Source organism: Haemaphysalis longicornis, unplaced genomic scaffold (genome assembly GCF_048455015.1).
Source record: "Haemaphysalis longicornis isolate Haplotype H1 unplaced genomic scaffold, Haemaphysalis longicornis Haplotype H1 scaffold_11, whole genome shotgun sequence".
NCBI lineage: Eukaryota > Metazoa > Arthropoda > Arachnida > Ixodida > Ixodidae > Haemaphysalis > Haemaphysalis longicornis.
This window is the reverse complement of record NW_027526214.1, coordinates 94,676,021-94,688,944: the sequence shown is the minus strand read 5'-3', so window position 1 is coordinate 94,688,944 and position 12,924 is coordinate 94,676,021. Positions and strand designations below refer to the sequence as shown.

Sequence of the window (12,924 nt, the reverse complement as noted above, 5' to 3'; positions counted from 1 at the left end):
CTTTGTACAAAGCGTGATACATGTAAAAGAGATCGGCGTTTTTCCTCGTGCTCCCACGACATCATTTTGGGGTGGGACTTCCTGTCACGTCACCACGCTGTTATTGACTGTGCCCGCGACGAGTTCTTATTTCCGCTGTGTGATACTGCAATGCACAAGGTAACCACTACTTTTAAGCTGTGCGCCGCCGAAGACTCCACAATACCTCCAGCCTCTGCTGTTATCGTGCCGGTAATACGTGATATGGTGGCGGACGCAACTGTTGTGTTTACCGCGTCTAATCGGTTTATGCGTCACCAGGGCGCCCCACTCCCATACGGCATTCTTGAAATCGAAAGTGGCACTAGCTTTATCTCCATCTGCAATACCGCCTCTTCACCCTTAACCATATATCGTGGCGAGTCTCTTGAATGCGTCGAAGCTATTGACGCTCGCCTCATAAAGGACTTCCCGGATGCATCCCACGTTCTGTCACGCAGCTCGCTAAGACCGCCTCTTCCCAGTGCATCTGATCCGGCCACCTTCGTTCCCTCCTTAGACGACAACCTCGACCCTGTCCAGCACAACAGCCTGCTTACCCTTCTTCACCATTTCTGATCTACCTTCGAATGCCAGCACACCACTTAGTTGGGCCGCTCGCACACCGTCACACATCGCATTGACACCGGCTCTCATCCAACTTTGAGGCAGCGTCCATACCGCGTTTCAGCCAAAGAGCGATCCGTGATAGAAACTCTCGCTCATGAAAAGCTTCAGCGTGGTGTCATTGGGCCTTCTAACAGCTCGCGGGCTTCCCCGCTAGTTTTTGTTGGCAAGAAAGATGGGTCTCTTTTTTTGTCGATTATCGATGCCTGAACAACATCACCCAGAAAGACGTTTACCCGTTGCCACGCATCGACGACGCATTAGATTATCTGCAAGGCGTAGAGTTTTTCTCTTCCTTAGACCTCCGCGCGGGTTACTGGCAGGTTCTGACGGCAGACGACGACCGGACCAAGACCGCGTTCGGCACCCCCAACGGGTTGTACCAATTCAACGTGATGCCGTTCCAGTTATGTAATGCACCTGCCACTTTTGAGCGCATGATGGACGACATTGTGCATGGCCTCAAGTGGAAAACGTGTTTGTGCTACCTGAATGACATCGTTGTATTTGGGCCTGATTTTGACACCCACCACAGTCGGCTGGAACAAGTTCTGCTGTGCCTAACCAACTCTGGGCTACAGCTGAATGTTAAAAATATCATTTTGCTGCCCGTAAACTTTCAATTTTTGGTCATGTTGTTTCAAAGAAAAGAATTCTTCCCGACCCTGCTAAACTCCAAGCTGTTGCCGCCTTTCTGAAACCGACTGCGGTGAAAGCGCTGCGCAGTTTTGTCGCACTCTGCTCCTCCATCCGACGCTTCGTGCCCAATTTTGCGTCTATTATTGCGCCTCTAACGAAGTTGCCCAGCGGAAGTCACGACCTGTCTACCTGGTTCCCTGCTTGCGATGAAGTCTTTGGAACCCTACGCCGCTTACTTACGTCACCTGCCATTTCGCGTCATTTTCATCCCTCCGCGCCCACTTAGATCCATACAGACGCCAGTGGTTTAGTTCTAGGAGCAGTGCTTGCCCAAAGGAAAGCGGGATACGTCCAGTGCGTCGTCACATACGCGTGCCGCACTCTTACAAAAGACGGAAATCAAATATTGTGTTACAGAGAAAGAGTGTTTACCCACCGTGTGGGTTATTTTAAAGTTCTGACCTTACCTCTACGGTCGAACTTTCACTGTAGTCACAGATCACCATGCCCTTTGTTGGCTGTCGTCGCTGAAGGATCCCTATGGTCGCCTTGCACGCTCGTCCCTTCGCCTCAAAAGAATATATCATCGGAGTAATATATCGGTCTGGACGCACCGTGAGTGGTCGTGGGTGATCCCTCGCCACCTGCGCTCTACAATCTGTGCTAACTTCTACACGAATGCGCAATTCACCCATTCAGGAGTCTTTAAGACCTACCAGCGGTTGTGGGTGCGCTACTTCTGGTGAGGAATATATTACTCTGTAACGAAGTTATTCAAATGATGCCGATATTGCCAACGTCGCCAGTCTCTGCCGCAGTAACAAACCGCCCCGTTACAGCGTTTGCCCTGCCCCGTGCACCCATTCGACCCGGTCGGGATAGACTTGTACGGCCCTCTGCCCCTGACGGCTGCCGGCAAACGGTGGGTTATCGTCACCGTGGATCACCTTACGCTATACGCTGAGACCGCTGCCCCACCGGCTGCCACAGCGCGTGAAGTTGCTGCCTTCATTTTGCACCATTTCATCCTGCGTCATGAAGCACCACGGGAACTTCTAAGTGACTGGGGCCGTGTCTTTTTGTCAGAAGTGGCCGAGGCTCTCCTGAAAGAATGCAACGTCAACCACAGCAGCATTACAGCCTGCCATCCCCAGACTGAAGGGTTGACGGAGAAATTTACCGCTCCCTCGGTAACGTGCTTGCCAATTTCGTGTCTTCGGACCACTCCAATGCCGACGCGATATTCCCCTTTTTGACTTACGCGGACAAAACGGTGACGCAGACTTTTACAGGGTTATCACCATACTTCCTACTATATTGCCGTGAAGCATCCTGCCCCCTCGGCACAATTCTACCGTACCGACCCGACGCAACCGAATACACGCCTGTTTCTAATCTCTGCACCCACGCTGAGGAGTGTCGTCAGCTTGCTCGTAATTTTACTTCCGAGGACCAATTCCACCAAAAACATCGGCATGAAGGCAACAACCCACAAGTGAATTTTTCTCCCGGCTCTCTCGTATGGCTTTGGGTACCAGCCACCACACCTGGACTTTCTAGCAAGCTCCTCTCTAATTTCCATGAACAATACCGCGTACTCGAACAAACCTCCGCTGTTAATTACGTTGTCGAGCCACTCACACCACTGCTAAGGCTGCAAAGCGGTGCATCCCCTCAAGGCGTACTACGACCCTTCCATCGTGATGTCCCTTTGGTCGCCAGGGTGGCTTCCTTCGCGGTGTGGGGTAATTGTGGTGCGAAAGACGAGCAAGTGATGCGCAGCCACTTTTACAGAGATTTCCGAGCTTACCGAGCAACTGATAAGCTACATGACCACAACAAAAGTCAGGATTGTCGTTGTGATTGGCGTTCGCCCCTCAAAAAGTTTGACCACTTGAATTGTGCGGATGACGACGAGGCAGCACGTTGAGCCACCATAGCGCCATCGTCATCGGCGTTAATCTCGTGAAGTGCTCGAGACATTCTGCCGGCTGGACACTGCTCCGCTTGACAATTCTGGGTGCGTCTCCTACTTTCCGCTTGCAAGGCAATAAACCCGCCGAACAATATATATATATATATTGATATATATTTATACATACATATATTTATATATATATATATATATATATATATATATATATATATATATATATGGTTTGGAAATGAGGGGCTCGTTAGGAAATACAGAAAGAAATGCCGGCAGTCTACAACGTCAAAGAAGGCATAGGGGAACAGTTAGACGATTTATTACCGTTAATGACGTTACATTAATATTTTTTTATTATTAATTACGTGAGAAAGAAAGAAAAACACGTGCCCAGAGTGGGGACCGAACCCACGCCTTTCGATTAAATCTCGAATGCCTTACCAATTCGGCTATCTGGACGACTGTGTTCTCCTTCGCTTTCTGGGGTATTTATATTTACTACAACTGTATCTCACGCTTGAGGGTAGTAGCCAGCGCCACTCAGACTACACGGGGAGAAGGGGACCTTCTTTTTAACCCCCGGGGCGTGACGCGAAGGTCTACAGCCTGTCATAAGCGTGTAACTGGCGGGAAACCCTCTTATGCTACCTTGGCAGCAAGGCTGCCAGAACCGAGGCCCTCGTTAGGCTTTCGCAAGATAATATGGTTTGGAAATGAGAGGCTCGTTAGGAAATACAGAAAGAAATGCCGGCAGTCTACAACGCCAAAGAAGGCTTATGACAGGCTGTAGACCTTCGCGTTACGCCCCGGGGGTTAAAAAGAAGGTCCTCTTCTCCCCGTGTAGTCTGAGTGGCGCTGGCTACCACCCTCAAGCGTCAGATACAGTTGTAGTAAATATAAATACCCCAGAAAGCGAAGGAGAACACAGTCGCCCACATAGCCGAATTGGTAAGGCATTCGAAATCTAATCAAAAGGCGTGGGTTCGGTCCCCACTCTGGGCGCGTGTTTTTCTTTCTTTCTCACGTAATTAATAATAAAAAAAAATAATTGTAACGTCATTAACGGTAAAAAATCGTCTAACTGTTCCCCTATGCCTTCATTGGCGTTGTAGACTGCCGGCATTTCTTTCTGTGTATATATATATATATATATATATATATATATATATATATATATATATATATATATATATATATATATATATATATATATATATATATATATATATATATATGTATATATATATATATATATATACATATATATATATATATATATATATATATATATATATATATATATATATATATATATATACAGAGTTACTCAATATAGACAGTTGCGAAACTCCGCTTCAGAATCCGGGCGGCGCTAGCCCCCCCACTCCGTGGAAGCTGAGGGGCAAGTCGACGCGCGCGGCACCTAGGAGATGAAAACGGAACTTCGCTAAACTATTATTATTCAAAATTCTTCTGTAAAATAAAGATTGCTTTTTAAATTAAAACACAATAATTACTTAAAATTTACTTGTTTTTTTGCGGCTTTTCTTTTTATGACTTACGGCAGCAGCCGCAAGCACTTGAGTACTGCTTCAACGTCCTGCCGACAGACGGCAGGCTAGTCAACTTGCCCCGTGCTTGCCCCGGCGCAGGGGGGCAACCGAAGACCGGCTTTCGATACATGGGGCCTATGGGGAGTTTCGCAACTGTCTATATCCAGTAACTCTGATATATATATATATATATGGTTTGGAAAAATGAGGGGGTCGTTAGGAAATACAGAAAGAAATTCCGGCAGTCTACAATGCCAAAGAAGGCATATATATATATATATATATATATATATATATATATATATATATATATATATATATATATATATATATATATATATATATATATATATAGATATAGATATATATATATATATATATATACATTTATTGATATATATATTTCCGCTTTTGGGAAAAATGGCGGCGGTTTTTGGGACTCATATTTTCGCTCATTTATCACACACCCGTCGTTCGGCACTATTAAATATTTCGGAAACATCCGAATAGCACTGGAAATGACGGCTGCAACCTTGATATGTGTCCTTGCAGAGTCCCTCGTCCCGTATCTTTCTCTTCTGCGATATATATATATATATATATATATATATATATATATATATATATATATATATATATATATATATATATATATATATATATATATATATATATATATATATAAATATCTATATATACATAAATATATATACAAATATCTATATATACATAAATATATATACAAATATAAATATATATATATATATATATATAAATTTATGTATATATATATATATATATATACATATATATATAAGGGAAATGTGGGGCTCCGTGAAATAAGACAGAAAATAAGGGTTGGCAGTCAAGAAAACCTCGGAACGCAAAGGGGAGGTTGTGGTGGGTCATAGAAAGGGCGCTGGGTACAACCCCCAAGTGCAGGAAACAAAAATTACTTAACATAAATACCCGAGAAAGTGCTGGGGAAGCAGCCCCGCCGGTAGCGTAGTGGTTATCGCACCAGACCGGTATTCTGGAGGTCAGGGGTTGGGATCCCACCCGGCGGGCATTTTTTCACCACTTTCTTTTCGACTAAAAAAATTCTTCATCTCTTTCTATGACCCACCACAACCTCCCCTTTTCTTTCCGTGGTTTTCTTGACTGCCACCCTTATTTTCTGTCTTATTTCACGGAGCCCCTCATTTCCCATTTTCTGATTCGCTACATGCTTAGCGAGGGCCTCTGTTCTGGCCGTCTTGGTGCCAAAGGGAGCTTAAGAGGGTTCAACGCTGGTCGACCACTCTCGTCATGTTGTAGACACTCGAGTCACGGCCCTGGGGTAAAGAAGGTCCCCTTCACCCCGAGTAGTCCGAGTGGCGCTGGCTACCACCCCCAAGTGCAGGAAAGAAAAAATTACTTAACATAAATACCCGAGAAAGTGCTGGGGAAACAGCCCCGCCGGTAGTGTAGTGGTTATCGCACCAGACTGGTATTCTGGAGGTCGTGGGTTCGGATCCCAGCCGGCGGGCATTTTTTCACCACTTTCTTTTCGACTAAAAAAATTCTTCATCTCTTTCTATGACCCACCACAACCTCCCTTTGCTTTCCGAGGTTTTCTTGACTGCCAACCCTTATTTTCTGTCTATATATATATATATATATATATATAAATATATATATATTTTTATATATATATTTATTTATAAATATATATACATACAGGGTGTTTCACCTTACTTAAGGCAGAGTTTAGAAATATTTTGATGATATCTAAGACGATGCAAAGCAAAGTATGTTGCTACCTTTTTTATATATTTGCTCACGCTATTTTTGTATGTTGCCTAATTAGGTAATTAGTCAATTTTAATTACCCAACTTTCGAACCAGCGAAGATAGGCAAAAAATCTGGATAAGAAATATGCAGAGCTGTATTCAAAAGTTCAGAATAAACACTTTCTCTCATTATATTCAGTAGGTATGAGTGTTTTACAGCGTATTGAAGATGCCCGCGAAATACAAAAAACACCATCTGACGTGCCGGCTGGCGCGTCATGATAACAGTGCTTTCAAACGTAGCGCTCACAAAGTACCACAGGCAAGCGGCCGCCTCTTAAAAGTTGGCCGGGCAGCAACGTAGGCGTTGGCCGTCTCATTTGCGCCAGCAATATGCTTCTTTGGCGACAGATCGCCAATAACAGTAATCAGACGCAGCGGTTATAGCTGGTCCTGCCAGAATCAACAGGTTCATCATCTACGCTGTCACTTCCTAACCGGCGGAGCGCCGATGGTAGTTTGTGCGCGCAACGTCTGGAAGCGCTGTTATCAAGACACTCGAGCCGACACGTCCCGCGGTATTTTTAAATGCTGAGCATTTCTTAGCCTCGCCTCTTCCTGCGTCGGACGGTGTCCACAGCTCCGCGTCCGCAGCAGGTGCGCCTCTCCTGCTTCCCTCCTCTCTCTCAACAGCAGGTGGCGCGGGCATGCGTCGTAGTCAGTCCGTTCGCACCGTCGCGGTCTCCGCGTAACAGGTGCGTGATAGCAGCGCGGTGGGGCTGGAAGGGCGCGCGCTGCTTGGGCGTGCGCGCTCTCCCCCCCGTACTGCTCTCCCTCTACTGCGCGCGCTGCAAATATAAAGCGGCTAGCGGTCGCTCGTGCTTCAGTCACTGCGTTGCTCCTTCCTTCCTTGGTTGACGCTTGCTCCACCCTAACGCGAATTTACTCTCTGTTCTCTACCCCAAACCAACACCAACGCAACTACGACCCAACTACCCACCCTAACGCGACTTTACGCGGCATAACCGACCCTCAATGCTCTGCGTTTACTCGTGTTCCCCTCGCGGGAAGGAGCGGGATTTTTTTTTTGTATTTCGCGGCCATATTCTATACGCTGAAAAACACTAATGCCTCTTGAATATAATCAGAGAAAGTGTTTATTCTGAAGTTTTGAATAACCCTCTGCAACTTTCCAATTGGGATTTTTGCCTAGCTTCATTGGTTCGAAAGTTGGTAATTAAAATTGGCCAATTATCTAATTAAGCCACATCCAAAAATAGCGTGATCATACAAAGAAAAGGTAGCAACATGCATTAAATTGCATCGTCTTAGAGTGCATAAATATATTTTTAAACTCTGGCTAAAGTTAGGTGAAACACTCTGTATGGATGTTTATAAATACATATATATATATATTTATAAAAATATATATATATCTAGCAGCACAGAAAGATACGGGACGAGGGACTCGGTAAGGACACATATCAAGGTTGCAGTCGTCATTGCCAGTGCTATTCGGCCATTTCCAAAATATTTATAGTGACGAATGACCTGTGTTTGTTATGTTTTTTTGATACAGTGATAAATGAGGAAAAATATAGGTCCAGAAAAAATCTGCCATTTTTTCCGCCGCGGTAGACACCTCGGCTAAACCGCTGTGTTCACTTGTTGTAGGTGGAGATTCAATGTTATGCCTATTGTAATTCAGCTGTTTACGGCTGCCGGGCTGCCCTGAAACTTGTGTATTACTTTAGTCGTTATTGTAGGCTGTTCCTGTAGCCTGTGCTTCTGTGTGTTACTGTAACCTGTGAGAAATACGCTTTAACACGATGCCAAGACAAAAGGGTGGCAATTTGACCTCATTTTCACAGACATTCGCTGAAAAAGCCCCTAGCAGTATAAGAGAAGTAGTCAAGCTTTTGACAGACATTTCTTCCAAATTTCTGGATGTGATGAAATAAATATAAAAATTAAGTAACAGAGCTGCATTCATAGAAAACTTCTGTTGAGGCTAAACTTGCGATAGTCAAAGAGGGGGTGAATTTCGGGAACGGAAATTTCGAAGAATTCAAAACCGAAGAATTCACCCTTCGCAATGCACTGAAATAGGCAAATAATATTGTCCTTGAATGCCAGAAAGATAACCAAACGTTAAGCAAAGAACTTGATGAGACCAAACAGCTAATGAACTGAATCAGTAAAGCAGGAGGAGCAACCTCGAAGTGGCGGCCATACCTGTTACTGACAATAGAATATTCCCAAGGTTGCTGAAGCAATCGCTTCGCGTTCGTCTACACGACTGTCCAGTCACGACATTGATATTGCATATCGAGTGCCTACAAAGACTAGAGGACATTCAAACATTTTTGTTGAGTTTGCTTCCCGAACTACCCAACACAGACTTTAGTCGGGCGCAAAGGAAACACGTCTAAAACATCGATGCTTGGATTTCAAGGGGTGGATCTCATTTTTGTCACTGAACATCTATGCCCAGAAAATAAGATTCTTCTTGGGAAGGCAATCGCAACCAAGCGTGCTTAAGGCTGGAAGTTTGCTTTGGTCTCAGGCGAGAAAATACAGATGAGGAAAGCTGAAAAATCAAAAGTCGTCCATGTTACCGGTGAACAGATCTGCAAAAAATGACTGGCATTTATACCATTCAGCTGCAAAACCGAGCAAGCCACACTAATTCTAGCCCATGATTGCTCCCAGAAAAAAGCCTATCCATTCTTCACAGGAACGTCCACAGCATAAATAAAAACCTCAACGCCCTTTGTTTTATCGTTACACAAGACGAGTGGTTTGAAATTATAGGGACAACTGAAACAAGGCTAAGAAAACGAAAAAATTAACAAATACTGGTTACATGAGAATATCGCAGCCATGGGACTTTCAGTTTTGTGGTAGGGGTGTGGCATTGCCTCTAAAGATAGGTTACAATACACTGTCTTCTCATCGGTATCTTGTTCGCTGGCACTTGAAGCGTTGATTTTGAATCTTGAATGTGGGCTCATAGTGGACATTGTCTACCAGTGTCCTACTGGAGGCTTTGCCGGGTTTATCGATGAAATAGAAATAATCATGTCTTCTTTAACCAAGAAAATAAAAACGCGCGTCCTAATTGTCGGAGATATGAACACTGACACAGCTCCAAGATTTTCATGAATTACGCACAACTTCGATCATACAATTTTCGCAACCTGATCGCCACCCCGACGAGTAAAAGAACATCTTCGGCGACATCAATCGACCTTGCGATGCCAAACGATGCCAAACATTGATACAGGTATAAGCGGAGGCATCTACAAATAAACAATTTCGGACCATTTGCCAATCTTCGTACAGGTTAACCCACTTTTTATGGTAAATACGCTTATACCGACGCATAGAACCAATATAAATCTTGAAGTATTTATTAACAAGCTGTTGTTAACCAGAACGGATCATATATATCATGAAGCCGTAAATACAGAGTTCTCGACCCCGATTAATAACCTATAAGTTTCGAGGTTATAGACTGCAGCATGCGAAATGCAGCATCGTCGCAACGCTTTAAACCGATTTGTTTGTGCATATATGCAGCACTTGCGAACAGGAGTACCGCTGGGTTCAATACATGTCCGTTATTTTTTTTTCCTTTTCGTGAATGACTTGCCTCAGATGTTAACCTTAGCTACCTCTATGATGTACGTTGATGAGGCTGCCATTAAAAAACTGCCAATATTACTACTGAAGTCGAAAGCATTGCAAACGCTGAGCTGAGAAAATGTCCTACTGGTATCTGAGGAACAAATTCACAGTCAACGCAAAGAAAACTAAGTATGTACTTTTGTTTTCCATTTAAGAAACAGATCTCTCATGTTGGCTGATATTAAATTAGCTGTTTGGCAAGCGCAGCTTCAATCAACCAACCTTGTTACGTACCTCTGTGTGACCTTAGACAAGCATATACAATGGGAACCTCGACGCTGTTTGCGCGAAGATTGCGTCGGGCTGCTGTGGTATACACCAGTTACGTGAATATTGGGACACCGATATTCTGCTAGTCGTATACTTCACCTTAGTGTAAACTCATCTTGCGTATTGCATCGAGTCGTGGAGCTGGACATACAATACCTTCCTAGAGCACCTGAGGCGAGCTCAAAAACGAGCTCATAGTATAATTACGGGTCCTGGCTACTCTCGACCAACCAAGGAGCTGTTTACTGAACTACGTGTCTTACCATTTAATCTACTTCGCGAGAAAAAAACTGCTGAGTCTATCCACGAGATAATAAGAAACATCCTTCCGTTTGACGTATCTACACGTAATACCTAATACACTTAATGCTCCAGCCCAACACGGGGCCATACCTTCGGATACCATTAACTTAGCCGTAAAAAAGAAACGTGTATGGCGCACGTATGTCGAAATTTACTGGTGTAAAGATCTGGAACAGCCGGCCTCATGACGTAAAAGTTGCTAACAATTTTTCTGTTGCATTAAAAACACACTACCTTAAGGTAATGGCGCACTTTGAGTTCAAGCATGCCACTAATATTTGTATATTCTCTCACTTTTACACCCCATTATCGAATGAAGTGATCCTTCTTATACAATGTGATAACATACTGCATTTTAGGTGATTCTTGTGCTTTAATATTATGTATTCATTGTAACCTGAGTGACAAATGCAACTACCATTGTTAATGCTGGTGTAAATTCAACGTGCTCGTTTTTTTTTTTCACTGGCTTGTAGAATTGTATTTATTCAAGAAATCCGTGCTCTAACGGGTGTTTAAGGTGTCTTTTAAGGTTTTTTTTTAAGTTTACTGTCTACGCTGTGTACTGACGTGTGTTGTGTCGTCCATTTTATTTATCCCTTACCAGCCACTGGGTATGGGTCCAAACAATTTTGCGTATGTTTGGAGAGCACCAAAAAATCAATATTTGAATTGAGTAGAAGAAAAAACTCTCAAACGTCGTCTTTTCTGTAGGTACGACTGTCGTGGCCTCATTTCAGAACAGCAAAAGGAATCTGAAAACCTGGGACCATTTCGTCAAAGATATTTCTTCATGCGTCGCGACAATAAACGTTTTTTGGTCCATGCCGTCAGTGGTTTCGCTCGTCTGAAGAAATGGTGGTCACGGCACCATTTGTTCTGTGGGATTTTACATTTGACACACTAGTGATTTCCAACCCCGCCGCCATCGCGCTGAGCAAACATGCCTTGCGAGCGCGGGCTGTGGGCAGATCCTTTGTTTGCGGAGACAAAGGCAGGGACGATGAGGGCAAAACATCAATGGCACCATTTATTGCAAAGTGCGAATCAAATACACTGCATACAGACTGATCGTGGGCCACAATGGTAACATTCGGAGCGAGGCACTTAACAACGCTAGAGATCGAGATGGTTCGACTCACCTGAGCAGCGCGGCGCTGCGCGTGCAAGCGCGGGTGCAGTCTTCCAGCTCGTCCGGACGCGTCCTTTGAGGTACGTTCCCCAGTTCAGAACCAGCGCGCCGAAACGTCTGCGTGCTACCGGATCCCCGAGACAAGAGAGCGTCCTCTAGTCATCTGACAACCCACCACACCTCGCCTTTAGGTGGCGCTAGTATCGAGGGAGAACTGGTTCTCGGTTAAGGAAGAGGGGAAAAGGGTCAACGGTTGCTCCAGGGCGATAACAAACCATCCGGTCGCTGGCGCCCTCCCGTATGGTTCCCGTCGCGTGAGCGAGTCGCGTGTGCACGAAGGCCGCGATGGGAAGCTAGCCAGAAAGGGTTTCGCGTGAAAGTCGCGATCCCCACAGTTCAGAGGAGTGAGACCAGTGACGGCATGTAATAAAAAACGGTTAATGAAGACGTAGAAGTAGCACGCGCTCACGCGAAGGAGTAGTCTTCTTCCTCTTAGTTTTCAAGAGCCGTGATGATGATATTTACAAGCTCCCACCCGGCCAACTTGAATCGCGCTGCGTGTTGGCGGGTCATTTGAAGCAGCACTTGAACAGATAGATGTGATTCGCCGGTTTTCTGAGAAGTTCCTTTCCCACCCGAAGGAGGCAAGTCCTTGTCACTCCGTCACGTCCAGGGTATGTTTTTTCAATACGGCACATTTTCCAAAATATCCTTCGGGCCCGGTCTTCAATTAGCACAACATCTCCTGCGGGCAGTGGTATCCAATTATAGGCTCCAATTATAGCTGTGGTTGTGGACGGAGACGGAGCCTGTTTTTAGGGAACTGTTTTGGCACCTGTCTGCGGCCGAAATGCTGACGATGGTGACAAACACAGGTTACACTCGTCATCCTCAGATTACTCCTCGAACTTCCTTTTCGAACTTTACAACTTGCGTTTTTTAAATTTGCCCTTTTTGGACTTTTGTTTCTTCGATTTTTCTTTTTTAGA

The 12,924-nt window shown here is 44.6% G+C and overlaps 1 non-coding gene across 1 annotated transcript; it reads right to left on the bottom strand.

Moving 5' to 3' along the window:
* Nucleotides 1-3,601: 3,601 nt before the first annotated feature.
* Nucleotides 3,602-3,673, bottom strand: Trnak-uuu (transfer RNA lysine (anticodon UUU)). Its single transcript has one exon. It is a non-coding gene; the product is annotated as a tRNA-Lys (tRNA).
* Nucleotides 3,674-12,924: the final 9,251 nt, after the last annotated feature.